The 21,764-nt window shown below is 39.8% G+C and overlaps 1 pseudogene; it reads left to right on the top strand.

The window, feature by feature from the left end:
• The first annotated feature begins 13,144 nt into the window (after nt 1-13,144).
• LOC101721684 (zinc finger MYND domain-containing protein 11 pseudogene) lies at nt 13,145-14,892 on the top strand (annotated as a pseudogene).
• The last annotated feature ends 6,872 nt before the right edge of the window (nt 14,893-21,764 follow it).

Raw genomic sequence — 21,764 nt, forward strand, 5'->3', positions numbered from 1 at the left:
TTTCTGTTTCGTTCTTTTGCTCTTGCGAAGATAGAATAGAATAAAAGCGACTTTTTCCTCTCAGAGGCATAGAAGCCTAAAAGGCCGCTTAGATTTTCTGAGCCTTAACGGTGAACTGAAAAATAAGGAAAGGCCGAGTAGAGTTACAAAATTCATGGTGGCAAAATAATTCATGGTATAAATTACATATTGTGTTTCTAAAGAGATATTTACAGGATTTATATATTCACACCAGTTTTAGGTACTGTGGACTGGGAAATAAATACAGCTCTAACGTTCTTGCCGGGCATGGTGGCGCACACCTGTAGTCCCAGCACTCTGGAGGCTGAGGCAGGAGGATCACTGAGTTCTAGCCCAGCTTGAGCTATGTAGTGAGTTCAAGGCCAGCCTGAACTACATAGTGAGACCCTGTCTCAAAAAACCAAATCCAGGGATTTAGCTCAGTGGTTCTGGCACCTGCCTTGCAAGTTCAAGGTCCCGAGCTCAATCCCCAGTACCCAAAAAAACCCAAAACTAAACAAACAAAAAAACAAATCCAGGGCTGGGGATTTAGCTCAGTGGTTCAGTCGCCTGCCTCGCAAGTGCAAGTTTCCGAGTTTGATCCCTGGTACCAAAAAACAAATAACAACAACAAAAAAGCCAAATTAAACAAAGGAAACACACAAAAAAGAAAAACAGGCCCAGGGATATAGCTCAGTGGTGCTGCACCCCGCCTCGAAAGCGCAAGGTCCTGAGTGCGATCCCTGAAACAAAAAAAAAAAGAAAAACAATTCTAAAGCTCTTGATGTCTCTTTCCTTGGAGCCTCCATACTCTGTTTGATAACCTCTTAAAAAGTTTAAATTTTTTAAAATAAATTTTATTTTATCCCATCCCCCCCCCCGAATCCCCTTCCCCTATTTCAAAAGTTGAAGACCTTTGTGAATGTGACCTGGCTGAAAGTCATGGTCATAGAAGTCACCCTCACCTGCTGGAGGTGTGGACAGGATGTTAATGTTTGTTTTGAACAATTTGGATTTTTTTTCTATTTTAAAGCTAAAGCAACAACTCCAGAAATTCCACAAACAATGAAACATGGAAACTGGACATGGGAGGGTGAGCTGACAAAGACTTCCTGAGAGATGTGGGAAAAACCAGGTGTGTGGTGTTCACAGCAGGAGACTGAGGAGGGGGTTTCTGAAAGAATCTGAGGTCAGGGCTTGGGTGGGGCTTAGTGATAGAGCATTTGCCTAGCATGCTTGAGGCTGTGGGTTATGTCAGACCCCAGCCCTGGCAGACTAGAAAAACTTCCCAAGCCCCTCAGTTACACATCCTGCAAGACACAAAGGTTAACAGAAATCCAAGGCCCGGGTTCGAGATAAACAGCCTGCCCCATGCAGCAACACCTTCAGGGTCCAGACACCCCTGGAAACCAGCAGACTTCTTCCGCTCCAAGACAAAATTTTCCACTCTTCCTGGCACTGCCCCTCCCCTACCCAAACTCTCCTCTAAAGTTTCCCCTTGCCCAAGTCCCCAAGGTCAATGGCTTTGTCGCCCTTGACCAGCCTGCACCCAGGCTGAAAATAAAACCGCACTTGTCACTTCAGTTTTGCCTGCTCTGGTGGTCTCAGTGATGCCTCAGTTTATCCTAACAATTTCCATCTACAGCACCACCAAACAAAACAAATCGGAGGATAAAACAGGAGCTAGTAAAGAAGGGAAGGAGAGGGTACTCAGGACAGAGGAAAAAGTTCAGGGTATCCAGAGAACTTCAATAAGTCCATTATGAAACCAGGCATGGTGGTGCACACCTATAATCCCAGCACTCAGGAGGCTGAGGCAGGAGAATCATCGTGAGTTCAAAGCCAGCCTGGGCTACATAGCAAAACCCTGTCTCAAAACGAAACAAAGAAGCCCCCTACAAACAAACAAAAACCCCCAAAAGCCTGTTACAACTAGAACATAGAAGGTGTGACAGGAAGGGGAGCAGGATGGGCTGGAGAGGACAGCAGTAGCTGTCTCATGAAGGAAACACAGGAGTACGGCCAGTGTCATGGGCATGTGACCTGGGCAGTTAACAGGGTCCTTGTACTTGGTCCAATGCTCTGTCACTGTCTTGAAATTCTTAACAGTTTTTAAAGAAAAGGACTGTATTTTCTTCTGACACTTACCCTCACAATTCACGTGGTTGGGGACTAGGAGTGTAGCTCAATGGGAGAGTACTTGCCTAGAAAGTGAAAGGCCCTGTGTTTGATTCCCACACCATCAAAATCAAAACAATCATGTAGTTGGTCCTTCGAAGGAGAAATCATTCACAAAAGGAAGATGTAGTCTGTTTTGCTCACATTAATGTTAAGGGGTTGAGGGGAGACATGGTTGGAGGTATTCAAGTCTGGAGCTTGAATAGAAGTCATCTAGGAACCACATTTTACAAGTAAGGAAACTGAAGCTCAAGGAAAGGAAGTTCCTGCTGAACTCACACTCCACTCCTAAGAGGTGCATAGGCCCAGACACACAACTTTTAGATCCCCTCTCTCTGCTGTGAAAGATTGTTGTGTGATTCTGGAACAATGCAAGGCAAATTTTAATTCCAGAAAGAGAAGATTATGTCCATTAGAGCTGACCATATACAAAATGCTTTTGCAACCTGGGTGTGGTGCCTTTTGCCTATAATCCCAGTACTCTGGAATACTGAGGCAGGAAGATTCCAAGTTTGAGCTCAGCCTGGACAACTAGTGACTTAGTGATACCTTATTTTAAAACAAAGGGCCAGGGGCTGGGGTTGTAACTCAGTGCAAAGGCCCTGGGTTCAATCCCCAATACTACAAAAAAAAAAAAAAAGCTTTCTGGTTTGGGGCAATACTAAATTTCTGTCACCATAGTACTGAAGAGCCCAGTATCTGTAGGTAGACATTACTAATTTACCTCTAAACCTTGAAAAAGCCATTTTTGATGTACCTCTCTTCCTCCTTTGTAAAATGAAACAATTTTAACTGTTTAGAATAGTTTTAGAATAGCTGTTTAAATATTTTTAAATCTTTAAAAAAAATAATGGTGTGCACGCCTGTAATCCCAGCACTCTGGAGGGTGAGGCAGGAGGATTGCCATGAATTCGAGGCCAACCTGGGCTACATAGCAAGACCCTGTCTCAAAAAAAACCCAAACAAACAAACAAAGCCCAGGGCAGGGGATTTAGCTCAGTGGTTCCGGCTGCCTGCCTCAAAAGTGCTAGGTCCCCAGTTTGATCCCCGGTACCAAAAAAAAAAAAAACCCAAATAAATAAATGAATAATGGTAGGCAGTTTGGCAGTTTATTACCAAGTTACATATGATCTTATCATGCTATACAATAATCATGCTCCTATGTATTTACCGAACTGATGTGAATACTAAATAAATGTGGTGCACAGAAAGACTCTGTACATGGATGTTCCCAGCACCTTTATTTATTTATTTATTTTATTTTTTTTTTTGGTACCAGGGATCGAACTTGGGACCTTGTGCATGCAAGGCAGGCGCTGGAACCACTGAGCTAAACCCCCGGCCCAGCTTTATTAATAATTATCAGCAATTAGAAACAATTTAAGAGGGCTGGGGATTTAGCTCAGTGGTTTTGCCGCCTGCTGAGCAAGTGTAAGGACCCAAGTTCAATCCCCAGTACCAAAAAAAAAAAAACAATTTAAGATATCTTTCAGTAGGTGAATGGACAAACACTATGGTATATCCATCCATACAATGGATTACTATTTGGTGATTAAAAGAGATGGGCTATCAAACTGTAAAAAGGATGAATGACTCTTAAATTCATATTGCTCTGTGAAAGAAGCCAGACTGCTAAAGCTACATATTATATGGTTTCAGTTTTTTGGCATTCTGGAAAAGAAAAATTATAAAGACAATAAAAAGATCAGTGATTGCTTGGGATTAATTAGAGGTCGGAAAAAAGTTGAATAGATAACATAGATTTTTTTTTTCTGCAAAAAAAGCCATTAGAGTTTTGATAAGGGTTACATTGAATCTGTAGATTGCTTGGAGTAGTGTGCCATCTGAACAATATTAAATTTTACGATCTGAGAACAGAGATGTACTTCCATTTATTTAGGTTTTCCTTAATCACACAGCAATACTTTCTAGTAATGCTTTTCAGTGTACAGCTCTTTTGCATCCTTTGTTAAATTTATTCCTAGGTGTGCTCACGTTGGCAGCACGTATACTAAAATTTATTCCTAGGTATTTTAGTCTTTTTTTTTTTTTTTTTTTTTTGGTACCAGGGATCAAACTCAGGACCTTGGGCAGCGGCACCAATGTGCTAAATACCTGGCCCCTAGTCTTTTGAATGATACTGTAAAGGAAATTGTTTTCTCAATTTGCTTTCTGTATCATTCATTGCTGGAGTATAGAAACAATTGAATTTTTTGTGTTGACCTGGTACTCTGTAGCTTTGCTGAATTTATTTATTAAATTTCAGAGGTCTAGGTTGCTTATTGCTGCTGCTGCTTGTCTTCTCCTCTGAGATGTCCCTCTGCCATGCCACCCTGCCTTGGAGCCAGCCAACTATGAACGGAAACCTCTACAAACTTCTGAAGGTGATAAAGAACAATTAAAGAAACTTACTGTGTTAACAATATCAGAAATATACTTTGGATGAAGAAAAGAGGAAAAATGGTGAATTACAAAAAGAGCTAAGAGGATGTGGATGTTTCTACCACCAGATGAAGAAAATGGAACGTTTTCCAGTGTCTTGAACAGTCCCCAACATGGCTGCTTTTCTATTTATTTGTGGACAATTTGAGAGGAGGTGAGCCAATCCCAGCGCCCAGGAGGAGGCTCCCTTGCCGCCATTTGAGTGCTCCTAGGGCACAGGAGGTGAGCTCCAGGGGTGCCAGCACACCGCCTCCCCCACCATGGAAATGAGAAGAAACGTAAACAAGGCTCAAAACCAGACTTCCAGATCACCTACAGCAACCCCAAAGGGAAACAAGATGGAACAATCTAATACTCAACCACCCTGGACTCCCTGAACTGGCAACAAAAGAGGATCTGAAAAAAATGAATTCAGAAATAATTTCTCAGATAACAGCAAAGATTGTGCCCATAGTGCAAGATATGATTAATAAATCTAGAGCGGACACAGATTAAAAAAATAGAGGATCTGAGGAGCATGATGGAATCCCAACATAGGAAACAAATGGAATCCATAAAACAGATGCAAACAGATTTCCAGGAGATTAAAAACTCCATTAAAAGTCTACGCAGCAGAATGAACCAATGTGAGGACAGAATTTCAGATATAGAAAATAAGATTGCAATTAGTGACCAGGAAAAGAAAAATTGCTTCAAAATTGTAAGGGACCACAAGAAATCAATCCAGCAGCTGCTAGATGATGCAAAGAAGAATAACATAAGACTGATTGGAGAGTCAAAAAAGAAACAGGAGAGAGTGCAGATGACAAAAAGAAACTCTTCACAGAAGTGATGGCAGAAAACTTCCCAAGCAGGGGAAAAGAACTTGACATACAGATAAGTGAGGCATATAGGACTCCAACTAGCCTTAATCAAAAAAAATCTACACATAGGCATATAATAATTAGGATCCCAGAAACCCAACAGAAGAACAAAATTCTACAAACAGTGAGAGAAAAGAAACAAATCACATACAAAGAAAGCCCATCAGAATCACAGCAGACTTCTCAATGCAAACCCTCAAGGCAAAAAGAGCTTGGAGTGATGTATTTCAAGCCCTAAAGGAAAACAGCCTCCAACCCAGATTGATGTACCCTACAAAATTATCTTTCAAAATTGATGGAGAAATAAGATACTTTCATGATAAAGAGCACCTTCGGAACTTCATGAATACCAAACCAGCACTCCAAAAAATTTTAGACAATATCCTATGAAAAGGCAATGAGGATCACAACCCCAGGAAGCCCAGCAGAATGAATCCACTGGGTGTGACAAATTAAACACAAAGGGAGAAAATCCAACAAAAAGAAAAAGTCATGACAAGGCTTTTAAAACTTTTAACTTCATCTGCCTAATGAGTGTATAATTCAATCTTGTTATTGTACTAATTAGTATTTTCCTGATTCTAGTGTTGCACATCCTTCCTTGTGCTGTACTGGCTATGTGTTATCTTCTTGTGTCTACTTTTTAATTGGGTTGTCTATTAATGAGCTGTAAGAGTTCTTTATATATTCTGGTCATAGGTTATATGCATTGTAAATATGGTCTGTTTAAGGACTACTTTTCATTTTAACCATGTCATTTAAAATTCTAAATTTTGATGGAATCTCATTTATCAATTTTTTTCTTTTATATATCATGTTTTTTGTATCCTAGGTAGTTCTTGCCTACCCTAAATTCATAAATATTTTCCCTTATGATTTCTTCTTAAAGTTTTATAGTTTTAGTCTTTCATATTTAGGTTCATAGATCCTTTCAAGTTATTTTTATGTATGGAAATAAATGGTTGAGGTTAATTTTTTATATACAGACACCAGGTGTTCTAGTGGCATTTACAGAAAACACTATCTTTTCCTCGGCTCTTGAATTGAGTTTATAGTCTATAAAATGTTAATGTTAAATAATCTTTCAAAACTCAGTGGACCATATATGTGTGATTCTATTTCTAGATTCTCTGTTTTATTCCAATGATCTATAGGTCTTTCTTTACACCAACACTGCCTTGATTACTGTAGCTTTAGAAGAAGTCTTAAAATTAGGTACCAAACGTCTTCCAACATTTTTCTTTTTTTTTTTCTTTTTACTTTTCTAGGTCCTTTGTACTCCTACATAACTTTTAAATTTCAATATCCAATTCTTTATTTATAGTAAGTATACATAGACCTGAATTTTTATATATACCTTGTGTTTTCTAATCCTGCTAAATTCAAATACAAGTTCTAGGGGCTCCTAGAGATTTCTTAGTATTTTCTCTGTAGATGATCACTTCATCTACATATAAAGATTTTACTTCTACTTTGCCAAAAAAAAAATCAGAGGTCTGTGTGCGCGCATGTGCGCACACGTGTGTGTGTGTGTGTGTGTGTGTGTGTGTGTGTGTTTGGGATTTTCTATGTATAGGATCATGTCATCTGAAAATAGAAATATTTGATGGCTTTTTTTCTTACTTAATTGTGCTGGTTGAAAATCCAGTACAACAATATTGAATAGCTCTGGTGAAAGCAAGCATCTTTGTCTTGTTCCTCATCTTCTTTTTGTACTGGGGATTGAACTTGGGACCTTGCACTTGCGAGGCAGGTGGTGGAACCACTGAGCTAAATCCCTGGCCCTCGGCATCTTTTTTTAGAGTGAGATCTTTTACCTTCCAATATGATGTTAGCTGTGTGTTTCTCATAAATGCCTTTTATTGAACTAGTACTAGAGGTCCCATCTGACCCAGCTATTCCCCTGCTGGGCATCTTCCCCAAAGAATTAAAAGAATCATACCACAGTGATATATGTGCACCCATGTTTATAGAGGCACAGTTTGTAATGGCTAAAGCTTGGAAATAGCCCAAGTGCCCATCAACTGGAAACTGGATAAAGAAGATGTGGTTTTTTTATAAAATGGAGTACTACTCAGCCATAAAGAACGAGAAACTAGAGAAATTTATAGCTAAATGGATGCATATTGAAGCCATACTCTTAAGTGAAATAAATAGGACACACGTGTGTAAATACTGAATAGTTTCTCTAGTGTGAGAAACAGAAAGTGTAAATAAGGATTAAAATGATTAAAATGAATAATTGATAAGTTGAAATAGGAAAAGGTCCAAAGGTGCAGAGGTAGTGGGAGGGGAAGGGGAAAGGGAAGAAGGGAAAGGAAAAATTATGAGAAAAGAAAAAAAATGGAAACAAAATCTATGTAAATAGGGAACGGTGGAGGAGGTGAAGGGCACACAGGTAATGGGGGAAAAATAAGAGCCAAGATACATCATGTTCAGGTACAAGCACCCAATGACAAATGTAAACGTATTGTATACCTAAAATGTACCAATAAAAGAATTTTTTAAAATGTCTTTTATTATGTTGAGGAAGTTCCCTTCTGTTCCTAGTTCCCTGAGTATTTTTTTAATCATGAAATAATCAGGGATTTTGTCAAATGCTATTTCTGCATCAATTGAGATAATCTTCTGGGTTTTTCCTTTGTTTTACTAATGTGGTGTATTACATTGATTGATTTTTTTTTTTTTACATTGAATCTTTTTGAATTCCTGGAATAAGTCCTACTCAGTCATGGTGTATAATTCTTTTTTTTTTTTTTGGTACCGGGGATGAAACTTGGGACCTTGCGCTTGCTAGGCAGGCACTGGAATCACTGAGCTAAATCTCTGGCCCTGGGCTCTGATCTTAGTACAACAGATCTGCCTTGGATGAGCATTCAAACATCACTGGATGTCACTCTTCTAACAATTGCATCTTTAGTCATCAGTTCAACTGTGTCTGTTCTTCTACTGAGAAGATAAAGTCTAGTTTGTATGATAACACAGCAGCCCTCTGTTTTCTACAATTAGCTACCAATTGCATGTTAACAATCCCTGGTCTCTCATTATCTCTCTATAGGGCAGCTGTACAACTTGGCAGGAATCAGCCAACTCTGTTGTCTTTGTGGGCATCATTCACAGATCTTCCATACATATCTTCAAATACATCAATTAGTGCACCTGCCACAGCACTTCCCTCCACTAGGGCATCTCTCTGGGTCACCACTGGTGAAATTTTTAGCCAGTGAGCTGCCACCTTGTGGACAGATCCCCTCTTTTCTGCAATGCTGACACCCACTTTGCTTGCCAAGTGGGGAATGAGCCAGTCTCTGATCAGTAAGGATAAAAAAAGTTTTGAATAAATAATTAATAACTTGGACTTCTAGATATAGGTAAAATGCTGCACCCAAGGAATCCTGACTACTTGTTAGCTACCATGTGCTTCATGTGAATTATTTCACCCTTCCCTTGAAAAGTATCTACTATGATTAAGGAACTTAAGTTTTATTTTAAATCAAAACAGCCGTAAGTGGCTGGTAATGAAAATATTGGATGATGGAGGTTATTCTGCATCATTAAAAGCCCAGGAATAATACGGACACCTTGATTTTTCTGGTACTTTATGTATTTTGGGTTGTTTGCTTGTTTGAGACACTTGGTAGTGTAGGCTGGCCTCAAATTCAGTATGTAGCCCAGGTTGGCCTTGAACTCATGGAGATCCTCCTGCCTCAGCCTCGTGAGTCCTGGAATTACAGACGTGTGCCACCATGCCTGGTGCACTCTGTTTTCCAAAGCATTTTACTACATGTCTGTCCTGTGCTCCTCATAACAACTGCATGGGAAGGTGGAAGTTCAGAGAAGTGCAGGGAACTTGTTACACGCACACTCACATTGCCCTTTGTCCCAGCTCAACATTCATAAAAATCGAGGATTCAAGGTTGAAAGACAGTGAATGTGAATGATTTTCATTTGTGTCACCCTTTTACAGATGGGGAGTTTGGGTACCAAGAGAGTGGTAACTAGCCTGGCATGGTGGCACACACGTGTAATCCCAGCACTCTGGAGGCTGAGGCCAGCCTGGACTACATAGTGAGTTCAAGACCAGCCTGAACTACAAGCAAAACTTTGTCTCAAAAAAAAAAACAACAAAACAACAACAAAAAGCTTGGAAACCTGCTCAAAGATAAACAAAAAGCACTGATTAATTCCACAGCTCATGCTCCTTTCAGGTCTATACATAGTAAGCTGGTCCACGTAAGCCTGATAAATGTCCAGGGATTTTGGTACCAGGGATTGAACTCAGGACCTTGTGCTTGTGAGGCAGGTGCTGGAACCACTGAGCTAAATCCCTGGCCCCCATTTGTTGATTTTTGATGCTATTTCTTGTGCAATTGGAGATTTGTTCAGAAAGTCCTTGCCTCTATGTCTTCAAGAGTTTTATGTATTTTATCTTCCCAGAAGATAAAGTGTTTCTGTTTTAACATTTAAGTATATAATCCATTTTGATATCAGTTTAGTACCTGGTGAGAGATATTGGTCTAGATTCAATCTTCAAGCCAGGCAAAGTGGCATACTCCTGTAATCCCAGCACTTGGGAGGCGAAGCAAGAGATTTACCATGAGTTCAAGGCCAGTTTGAGCTACACAGTGAGTTCAAAGCAGCCTGAACAACATAGTGAGATCTTGTCTGAAATAATAAAATAATAAAATAATAATAATTCAGTCTCTGATAGCCAATTTTCCCAGCACCATTTGCTAAAGAGACTATTTTTCCTCCAGTGTAAGTTTTTGGTCTTTTTATGAATGATCAGATAGCTGAGTGTCCCTGGAGTTGTTTCTGCATCCTCTGTTCTATTCCATTGATCCACATGTCTGTTTTTGTGCTAGTACCATGTTGTTTGGATCATTGTAGCTTTGTAATATAACTTAAAGCCTCCTCCTGCTTTGCTTTTGTTGCCCAGGATTGTTTTTGTTATTTTGAGTCTCTTCTAGTTCCATACAAATTTTAGGATTGTTTTCTTTAGTTCTGTAAGAAATGCTACTGGTATTTTGATTAGGACTGTATTAAATCTGTACATCAGTTTTGGAAGTATGGCCATTTTAACAATATTCATTCTCCCTATCCAGGAACAGGGGTTATCTTTCCATTTTCTGGATCAAAGGATCAAAGATGTCCTCTTCAATTTTCATTTTCAGAGTATTGAAGTTTTCATTGTAGAGGTCTTTCACTTCCTTAATTAGGTAAATTCCTAAGTATTTAAATTTTTTTGACACTATTGTGAATGGTATTGTTTTTCTAATTTCTTACTTGGTGAGTTCACTATTGGTGTACAGGAATGCTATTGATTTTTATGTGATATTGTATCCCGCTACCCTGCTAAATTTGGTTATTAATTTTAGGAATCTTTTTGTGCAATTTTTGGGGTCTTCTGTATAGAAGATCACATCATTTGCAAATAATAACAATTTGACTTCTTCCTTTCCTATATATATCCTTTTTATTTCTTTCTCTTGCCTTATTGCTCTGGTTAATGTTTTGAGTATTACATTGAACAGGAGTAATGATAGTGGATATCTTTTTGTCTTTTTCCTGATTTTAGAGGGAAACTTCTCATTTTTTCCCAATTTAATATGATGTTGGCAGTAGGTTTATCAAATGGCTTTTATCATATTGTAATAAGATCCTACTTCAGGTTTGTTTTTTTTTTAGCAAAGCATTTATTGGTCTTCAGGGTTTTTTTAATCATGAATAAATATTGGATTTTGTCAAAGGATTTTTCTAGTCTATTGAGATGAGCACGTGATTTTTGTCCTTGCTTCTATTTATGTGATATATTACATTTATTGATTTGCATATCTTGAACCATACCTCCTGTATCCCTGGGATAAAGCCTACTTGGCCATCACATATGATTTTTTTTTTTTTTTTTACCAGGGATCGAACTTGGGTCCTTGGGCTTGCGCACCAGGCAGCAAAACCACTGAGCTAAATCCCCAGCTCCACATATGATCTTTTGAATGATTGGTTTGGATGATCTGTTGATCTGTTGAGGATCTTGTTGAAGATATTTGTGTCTATGTTCATTAAAGAGATTTACCTATAGTTCTCTTTTTTGGTTGGGTCCTTGTCTGGTTTTGAAATCAGAGTAATGCTAACTTCCAGGAATGACTTTGGGAGTACTCCTTACCTTTTGATTTCATTAAAGAGTTTGAGGAGTATTGGCATTAGGTCTTTCCTGAAGTTCTTGTAAAAGTCAGCAGTGAATCCATTGGGTCCTGGGCTTTTCTTTGTTAGTAGGTTTATTACTACTTCAGTTTCATTGCTGGCAGGTAAAAGAGCCAAAAAACCAAGAACAGACCAGACCACAACATGCCTTTATTGCAGGGACGATCTGCTGGGTTGTCTCTAAACAAAGGAGCGACAAAAGGGTGTTTTTTATAGGAGCTGGGGTGGAGTTGAGTGATGTAGTGGCTAGGGACTGGAAGAGCCTGTGGTGTCACTAGTTGTTAGGAGCAGAGCAAGTGTCAGGTTACTTTTTTTTGTGGGAAAAGGGGCATGTTAGGAAGAAGAAGGTTGTCCTTTGGTGGGAGAAGCCATCTTGGGGTTGGTTTTAGGTAGGGAGCAGGGCATTATGGGAAGGAGAAGGCCACTTTGGGCGGGAAAGGAGCCATCTTGGAACTGGGTTTAGGTGGGAAGCAAGGTATTATGGGAAGGAGATGGCAGCTATTATATATAGCAGCCATTTTAAGGTGAGGGAAATCTATCAATTGCTTGTTAATAGATTATTCAGAGTTTTTATATCTTCTTAGTTCCATTTTGGTAATTCATATGTATCTAGGAATCTATTTCTTCTGAATTTGCCAATTTATTGGAGTATAGGTTTTCAAAGTAGTTACTAATATTGTGGATTTAGGCAGTTTGTTGTGATTTCACTTTTTCATTTCTATAATTGCATTAATCTGAGTCTTCTCTTTCCTTTCTTTGGTGAGATCGGCTGTTTGTCTACTTTGTTTATTCTTTCAAAGAACTGGCTCTTCAATTCATTAATTCTTTGTATTATTTTGGTCTCAAAATTTCGTTAATGTCTCCTCTCATCTTTATCATTTCCGTCCTTGTACGAGCTTTGAATGTGGGTTGTTCTTATTTTTCTAGGACTTTGAAGTGTATTATTAGGTTGTATGCAGTATTTGGACTCACTCTGTTTTTCTGATATGGACATTCGCAACTATAAACTTCTCTCTTAGGACTGCTTTCATTGTGTTCCATAAGGGAGGTGAAAGTCCACAAGGCTATTATTTCTACAGGGTCTCCATTTTTCCCAAATTTATTACAAAGGAGGATATGGGAGGACGCGGGAAGGTAGGCGCGGGCCCGCCGGGCGCCGGGCGGGAGGCGGACGTCAGCTGGGCAGGCTGCGTGCAGGTACCCGCCCGCTGCCCGAGCCCGAGCGCGGCGCGGCCCAGGCCTCCGCCAGGCCGGCACGGTCCACCCTGAGCGGGCCAAGGCCGAGCCCGCCGCCGCGCCCCGCGCCGCCTTGCAGGGAGCCAACTTTCCCGGGCCCCACATGGCCCCGCACCAGCTGCGCCCTGCTGCTGGGCTCGGAACCCGCAGGCCAGGCCAGACCCGGCTCCGCCGCCGCTGCCCCGCTTGGCGAGGAGACGCCCTAAAGAAGTAAACACGTCATGTCACGTTTAACAAAAAGGCGACAGGTGGATACAAAAGCCATCCAGCATCTTTGGGCAGCAATTGAGATTATAAGAAATCAGAAGCAAATTGCCAACATTGACCGAATTACACAGTATATGTCTGGAGTCCACAGTATGCATCCAAAAGAGACCACCCGTCAGCTGAGCTTAGCTGTGAAAGATGGTCTTATTGTTGAAACTCTAACAGTGGGCTGCAAAGGTTCAAAAGCTGGTATTAAACAAGAAGGATATTGGTTGCCAGGAGATGAGATTGACTGGGAAACAGAAAATCATGACTGGTATTGTTTTGAATGCCATTTGCCTAGAGAGGTGTTGATACGTGACCTGTGTTTTCGTGTGTATCATTCCAAGTGTTTGTCTGATGAGTTCAGGCTTAGAGACAGCAGTAGTCACTGGCAGTGCCCAGTTTGCAGGAGCATTAAGAAGAATACAAATAAACAGGAGATGGGCACATACCTGAGATTCATTGTCTCCTGAATGAAGGAGAGGGCTATAGACCTTAATAAGAAGGGGAAGGACAGTAAACACTCAATGTTCAGGAGGCTGGTGCATTCGGCTGTCAATGTTCCCACCATACAAGAGAAAGTGAATGAGTGGAAATATCGAAGTTATGAAGAATTCAAAGCTGATGCCCAGCTGCTTCTCCATAACACAGTGATTTTCTATGGAGCAGACAGTGAGCAAGCTGACATTGCAAGAATGCTATATAAAGACACCCGGCGTGAGTTGGATGAACTACAGCTTTGCAAGAACTGCTTCTATTTGTCAAATGCTTGTCCAGACAATTGGTTCTGCTATCCTTGTATACCTAATCATGAGCTGGTTTGGGCTAAAATGAAAGGTTTCGGGTTTTGGGCAGCCGAAGTCATGCAGAAAGAGGACAATCAAGTTGACGTTCGCTTTTTTGGCCACCACCACCAGAGGGTCTGGATTCCTTCTGAAAACATCCAAGGTATCACAGTCAACGTTCACCGGCTGCACGTGAAGCGCAGTATGGGGTGGAAGAAGGCCTGTGATGAGCTGGAACTGCACTAGCGCTTCCTTCATGAAGGAAGATTTTGGAAGTCTAAGAATGAGGACCGAGGTGAGGAAGAGGCGGAGTCCAGTATCTTGTCTACCAGTAATGAGCAGCTAAAGGTCACCCAAGAACCAAGAGCAAAGAAAGGACAACATAATCAAAGTGTGGAACCCAAAAAGGAAGAACCAGAGCCTGAAACGGAAGCATTGAGTTCTAGCCAGGAAATCTCCAAAGCCTCAGCCAATTGAGAAGGTGTCAGTATCAACACAGACTAAGAAGTTAAGTGCCTCTTCCCCTAGAATGCTGCATCGGAGCACCCAGACCACCAGCAATGGGGTCTGTCAGAGCATGTGCCATGACAAGTACACCAAAATTTTCAATGACTTTAAAGACCAAATGAAATCGGACCACAATCGAGAGACAGAGTTGTCCGTGAAGCTCTGGAAAAGCTGCGTTCTGAAATGGAAGAAGAAAAAAGACAGGCTGTAAATAAAGCTGTAGCAAACATGCAGGGTGAGATGGACAGAAAATGTAAGCAAGTAAAGGAAAAGTGTAAAGAAGAATTTATAGAAGAAGTCAAGAAGCTAGCCACCCAGCACAATTAATATCTCAGACCAAGAAGAAGCAGTGGGTAAATATCACTCTTTTTTTTTAGAATTTTATTTCTGATATCAGGTCTGATAGAAATCAATGCAAAAAGATATATGTGGGATATGTAAAAATTATTCCTAAAATAAGGGCAACTGTGAAACTGTCAACTATTTTAAACTGTTTATTAAAAGTCCTACTCAATCACAAAAAAAAAAAATAAAGGAGGATATGGACTGGTAAAGAAATCATGGATCGGCAAGGGGATTTAGCTCAGTGGCTCCTCACCTGCCTTGCAAGCCCAAGGTCCTGAGTTCAATCCCTGGTACTGCAAAATAATAAATAAACAAACAAATAAATAAATAAAATAAAAACAAACTACAGACCCAACTTTGAGGACTCTTACAAGAATTTTATTAGATGAGTCCATTATACCAAAAAAGTATGCAAAGGTAGTACTACACTGTATGTACACCAACATGGTAGACCTCTGTTTTACACTGTACCCCCTCTCTGGGAGTCTCAGTGAAGTTCGGGCTCTTGTCTCAGGGAAGCCAAATATGACCAGGGCAGAAGCAGCCATGGGACTTTACCACACAGTACTGTTGTTGAAATTTAACGTGCTTGCATATGGTATGAAATTTTTATTTTTATTTCTAAAATTGGAAGTTTGTCTTCCACTTTGAAAACACAACCAATTTGTTCTACGGTTTTAGTGTTTGGGATGTGCAAGGTCAGTGTTTTTGAGCCTAGAATTATGCATCTGAGACAGATGGTCAGTATTAATGTGGCTCTGCTTTTAATATTAAAATCAAGCAGAGGCGGGCCTTTGCCTGCGAGATAGGTGGGGGAGGGGAGGGGCAAGCCAGAGCGCTGGAGTTGGTGCTGGGAAACCTGGGGCTAATGTTGACAACAAGCTCGAGGTTGTTCTGGGTCACAAAATGCCAGCCGAGCGAAAAAAGTCAGCAAGTATGGAAGAAAAAGAGTCTTTGCTAAACAACCAGGAGAAAGACTGCAGTGAAAAGCAGCCAGTGAGCAGGAAGGAAAAACCAAAAGACGATCTCAAGCTCACTGCCAAGAAGGAGGTCAGGGGGCCCGGGCTGCCTTGCAAGTGCAAGTTCCCGAATTCAATCCCCAGTACCAAAAAAAAGTAGAAGAAGAAGAAGAAGAAGGAGAAGAAGGAGAGGAAGGAGAGGAAGGAGAGGAAGAAGAGGAAGAGGAAGAGGAGGAAGAGGAAGAGGGAGAAGGAGATCAGTAAGGTACCTGAAGAGAAAAAGAAGAAACTAGAAGAAGATAGGCAAAAGGAAGACAAAGAACGTGAGAAAAAAAAGAAAAGGTGAAAGCAGAGGAAGAATTAAGAAGAAAGAAGAAGAAGAAAAGAAACATGAAGAGGAAGCGAGAAAAAAGCAAGAAGAGCAAGCAAAATGTCAGCAAGAAGAAGCTGCTCAGTTAAAAGAGAAGGAAGAATCCCTTCAGCTTCACCAGGAAGCTTGGGAACGACATCAATTAAGAAAGGAATTTCGTAGCAAAAACCAAAATGCTTCAGACAACCGACCAGAGGAAAATTTCTTTAGCCGCTGTTAGGTATTTCAGAGCCCCCACAGAGCAAGCCCCCTCCTCTCCTTTCCCCCTGACCCACTCGAGCCACAGGGAACAGGGAACTTCCGCATAACTAAGGCATGACCTCCCTTTGTTAGTGACTCTCTGCCTAGTTAAGGTCTTTCTGCCCCACCGGTTTCATGATCAGGTGACTCCATCCTCCCTGACCGAGACCTGTTGCTACATACCCCAGCCCCAATCACCCACCCCCACCAATGGACTAGTGCTCTTCCACCTGCAAGATCCCTATATAAGCTTCCAGCTCAGCCCATACAGTTGCTGGTCTCCATTCTGTGAGTCGGCCCGGCAGGCTGCAGACTGCCGCCCCAGTAAAGCTTGCTTGAACGTCCGTGTGTGGCCCCCTTCTTCCGCAACCCTTTCAGCCGCCTGGACTTAAGTTTGAGGAAAGATACTGCTTTTGTCAAGAACTAAAAACTAGGCCGGGGATTTAGCTCAGTGGTTCCGGCGCCTGCCTTAAAAGCGCAAGGTTTCCGAGTTCGATCCCCGGTACAAAAAAAAAAAAAAGGAACTAAAAACTATTACAGAACAACAGAGAGACTCCTTGTCCCGTGACTTTAATGGCCTAAATTTAAGCAAATACATTTCAGAGGCTGTAGCTTCCATTGTAGAAGCCAAACTAAAAATCTCTGATGTGAACTCTGCTGTGCACCTGTGTTCTCTCTTTCACCAGCGCTATGCGGACTTTGCCCCCTCACTTCTTCAGGTCTGGAAAAAACATTTTGAAGCAAGGAAAGAGGAGAAAACTCCTAACATTACCAAGCTAAGAACTGATTTGCATTTCATTGCACAGCTGACAATAGTTGGGATTTTCACTGACAAGGAAGGTCTTTCCTTAATCTATGAACAGCTAAAAAAATTATTAATTCTGATCCCACACTCATGTTTCTGTGGTGATCAGTTTCTGTTGCCATTGTGGAGATGATATCGCGGGACTTATACCAAGGAGAGTAGAGTGCTGCAGAGAAGTTTAATTTGACTTTTCCTCCTAGTGAGATAATTCGTCCAGAGAAACAACTACCTTTCCAGAATCTTTTGAAAGAATACTTTACATCTTTGACCAAACACCTGAAAAGGGACCACAGGGAGCTCCAGAATACTGAGACACAAGGCTGGGCATTTAGCTCAGTGGTTCCACCTCCTGCTTTGCAAGCGCAAGGTCCCGAGTTCGATCCCTGGTGCCAAAACAAACAAACAAACAAACAGAATACTGAGAGACAAAACAGGTGATTTTCAAATGTTTCTCAGAATTGAGAATTTATTTTGGAGTGCCTACTTAAAAATATTTAAAGTCTTCATGCTACTGAAAGAACTTATGGAAAAAGGCTCCTTACAGGTGATTTCTTTTTTATTTTATTTTATTCTTTTTTTTTTTTTTTACAGATTTCTTAACATTCCAGGAAAATTTCAAAGTATAATAGTCTAAATATTCATGTTTAAATGTGAATCTACAATAGATTTTATTTCTGATTTTTAAAAAATCTAACAAGTACATAGTGACTTTTCTTTGTGGATTTTTTTTTCCCCTATGATTTCAAAGACTTGCTATTGATCAGACATTAGTATGGGAGAGTACCTTTTAGGGTTCCCAGAAGTCTGCAATGGGGAAGGACAACCATAGTTTCAGTAGTTACCACCGGAGGATGATTGACTTAACCAGAAGAGAAGACAGTAATTTTGTTATGCCAGTAGTAGTATAGGTAGGACAGATGCAGAGATTACGTGGCTGAAGGTTACTCAAGTGAGAATTTGAGATGCCAGTGGTATTACCAGTGATTCTTTTTAAAAAGAAAGAAAATGGGCCGGAGATTTAGCTCAGTGCCACCACGCCTCCCTTGTAAGCGCAAAGACCTGAGTTCAATCCCCGGTACCAAAAAAAAAGAAAGAAAATGCCAGGCATGGTGGTACATGCCTGTGAATCCCAGCTGGTCAGGAGGCTGAGAGGATCACTTGAGTCCAGGAGTTTAAGACCAGCCTGTACAACAAAGCAATGCCCTGTCTAAAAAAACAAAAAAAAAGGACAAAGAATCGTCATTATTGTTTTATGTCTTTGAATGTTAATAAGTCTCACATATTTAAGGCTTCTTTATTATTTCCATAATAGTTTGTCATTTTCATAGTCCTTACCTCATATTTTCAACTTAATGTATCACAATTTGTAAGTATGTTAAAAATTGGTGGGCCGGGGATTTAGCTCAGTGGTTCCACTATCTGCCTCACAAGTGCAAGGTCCTGAGTTTGATCCCCAGTACAAAAACAAGAAAAAAAGAAAATATTGGTTAGTTTTATTGGCCACTTTAAGGGTTTATGTTTATGTGTTAATTTTTGTCCTCAAAGAATTGTAGTAGGAAAAATCTACAGTGATTTACTCCAGTCAACTTTCTCATTCAGGAATCTAATAGATTCCTGACAGAAAAGGTTATTATTCCTCTGAATACCTCTCAAAAAGAGCTCAGGGCTCTCTGAGCCATTCCAATGTTGGGCACACCTATTTGCTATGAATTCTGTTACGTCAAGTTGAAATTCAACCGTCTATATAGTGATTAATTTTGATTTTATTTTTTCTGGTTAAAGTTGAATAAAGTTACTTAAAGGGATTTCTAAACTGCTCACCTGTTCACAGTAAATTCAGTACAGAAGCTGAGTAAATATTTAGAAACTTTGGAACAGCTTTCTGTTACCATGATCATCTCACTGTATTTTATGAAAGTGTAATGATTGGGAGGAAAAATCAATCTCTTACAGATAGTTGGAGAAGCACTGGTGTAGGACATGTATCCTCTTTTCTTCCCCTGACAGTAACTCAGATATTAGCAAACTGCCTGTTCTTCAGACTAAACACCTCCAGGTTGTCAGTTTGTTCCATGATTTCCAGATAGTTCACTACCCTTGGGATATCTGTCTCAGATGCATTGTTTAATATTTGTGACTTAAAATTGCTTTTACTTTTAGAAAAAAAAAATCAAGCATTCAGTTCTAGTGACTAAGTATTAAATGAGACTTGAGAGATTCTTTCTTAATGTAAAATGATAGGTATGAGATATATAATTACCCAACTACACTCTCCCCCCAAGCTTTGAAACTAGCCCAGTTTTCCTGATTGCAAGATTAGAGTCTCAAATTTACATTCAATGCTTTGTAGATGTTTAAATGTTTGAAATTAGAATAAACTCACTATAAAAAGGAGATAGCCACATTTAGATATAAATTCATTCAATTGAGTAGGCCTTCTGATTTAAATTTCAAAACACTTTGTATCTTATTTTTATTTTTATTTTTTTTGGTACCAGGGATCAAACTTGGGTCCTTGTGTTTGCACAGCAGGCTGCGAAACCACTGAGCTAAATCCCTGGCCCTGTATCTTACTTTTAGAGTCAACTTGTATATCAAACAGTAGCCTACAGTGTGTAAACCACAGTGCTAGTCTCACATACCTTATTAAATTACTTTCAACCTAAAAATTTAAATTAGGAACAGCATATTTTTTGTGATAGACAAATGAATATATGAAAGTTACATTCAAAAAGTAAATATCTGTTAGTAACTATTAGAATCTTAACATTTCAGAGTTGGAAAGAGACCTTTCCTGAGAGAGCAAAGGAGCTTGCTGTCCTATGCAAAGGGAGAATACATACTTAGCTTTTCTAGAGTGAGATATCAAAGGAAACAAGCTCTATGACCTGAGATTACTTTAGAAATTTAATTAAGTTAATGCATATTAACTGAAAGAATTTTAGAAGCTGCCAATTAGGAGAATGTTATCAGATAAGAATCAAGCCAGGCACAAGGGCACATGCCTGTAATCTCAGCTGCTCTACTTGGAAGGCCTAGGCAGGAAGATTGCAAGTTTGAGGCCTGCCTGGGCAATTTAGCAAGATATTACCTCACAATAAAATAAAAAAGGTCTGAGGATGTAGCTCAGTGATAGTGCTCTTCTCTAGCATGCTGGTGGACCTGGGTTCAATTCCCATTGCTACAAAATAAATAAGAATCATTATGTAATAAGCTCAAGGTCCTAGTTTGATCCCTGGTACCAAAAAAAAAAAAAAAGAATCATTATGTAATAAAAGGCTATTTATATGTCAGACCACAGGAAAATATGTTGTCAAAAATAACCTAGCAGTTTGGCCTACCATTCTTCTGTAGAATTAAATTTGTCAGAAAAGGCTTCTACAGAAATATTTGCAGTCTGCAACATTACAAAAAAAGGTACAACAATCTTTATTTTTTGTAATTGATTTTTAGTTTTTAATGTGCTTAACCAATTAAAAATAATGAAGTGTTTCCATTCAACCCAGATATTCCCCGCCTAGCTATCTTCCCCAAATAATTAAAGACATTATATTACAATAATATATGCATACCCATATTTATAGCAGCACAAGTCATAATAGCTAAATCTTGGAAGTGGCCTTTATGTCCATCAAGAAATAAATGGATAAAGAAAATGTGGTATTGGGCCAGGGATTTAGCTCAGTGGTTCCGCCGCCTGCCTCACAAGCGCAAGGACCCAAGTTCAATCCCTGGTACCAAAAAAAAAAAAAAAAAAAGAAAATGTGGGATTTATACATAATAGATAGTACTCTGCCATAAAGAAGGATAAATTTCAGCCATTTATAGGAAAATGAATGTATCATAAGACCATAATGTTAAGTGAAATAAATCAGACACATGAACTTAAATATCACATGGTTTTTCTCATATGAGATAACCAAAATAAAAATAAAGAGCAAAAAAAAGTAGAAATAGGGAGGTAGATCTTCTGGAAAAGGGAAGGGGACCGAGAGACAGAGGGAGGGGGAAGGAAAGGAGAAGGAAAGGGGATGAAAAAAAGAAGTAAGATGTGCTTATTGTACCAAAGCCCCACAATGAATGTACTCATAATGTACCACAGGGCTGGGGATTTAGTTCAGTGGTTCCGCCACCTGCCTCACAAGTGCAAGGTCCCGAGTTTGATCCCCAATACCAAAAAAAAAAAACACACACACACATAATGTACCACAAAGATGTACTAATAAAAATTAAAATTTTAGGGGTCGGGGATTTAGCTCAGGGGTGCCGCCACCTGCCTCACAAGCGCAAGGTCCCGAGTTCGATCCCCAGTACCCAAAAGATAAATAAATAAATAAAAATAAAAATTTTAAAGGATGAAAAATAGCCAAAATGTATCATATATACTTTGTGGCTTTAAAAGATGAGAATATATTCCTTAATGTAGTAGTTTTTTAAGGTTTTGAATGAAAAGTAAAATTGTGAGGCAGCTCTTGGAAAAAAAAAATTAGAGCCAGGTACAGTGTCATATACCTGTAGCCTGGCTACTTGGTAGGCTGAGGCAGGAGGATCACTTGAGTCTAGGTTTTCAAGGCTATAATG

Source organism: Heterocephalus glaber, unplaced genomic scaffold (assembly GCF_053883595.1).
Source record: "Heterocephalus glaber isolate CG9 unplaced genomic scaffold, H.glaber_assembly_v1.0 deba00001687, whole genome shotgun sequence".
Taxonomy (NCBI): Eukaryota; Metazoa; Chordata; class Mammalia; order Rodentia; family Bathyergidae; genus Heterocephalus; species Heterocephalus glaber.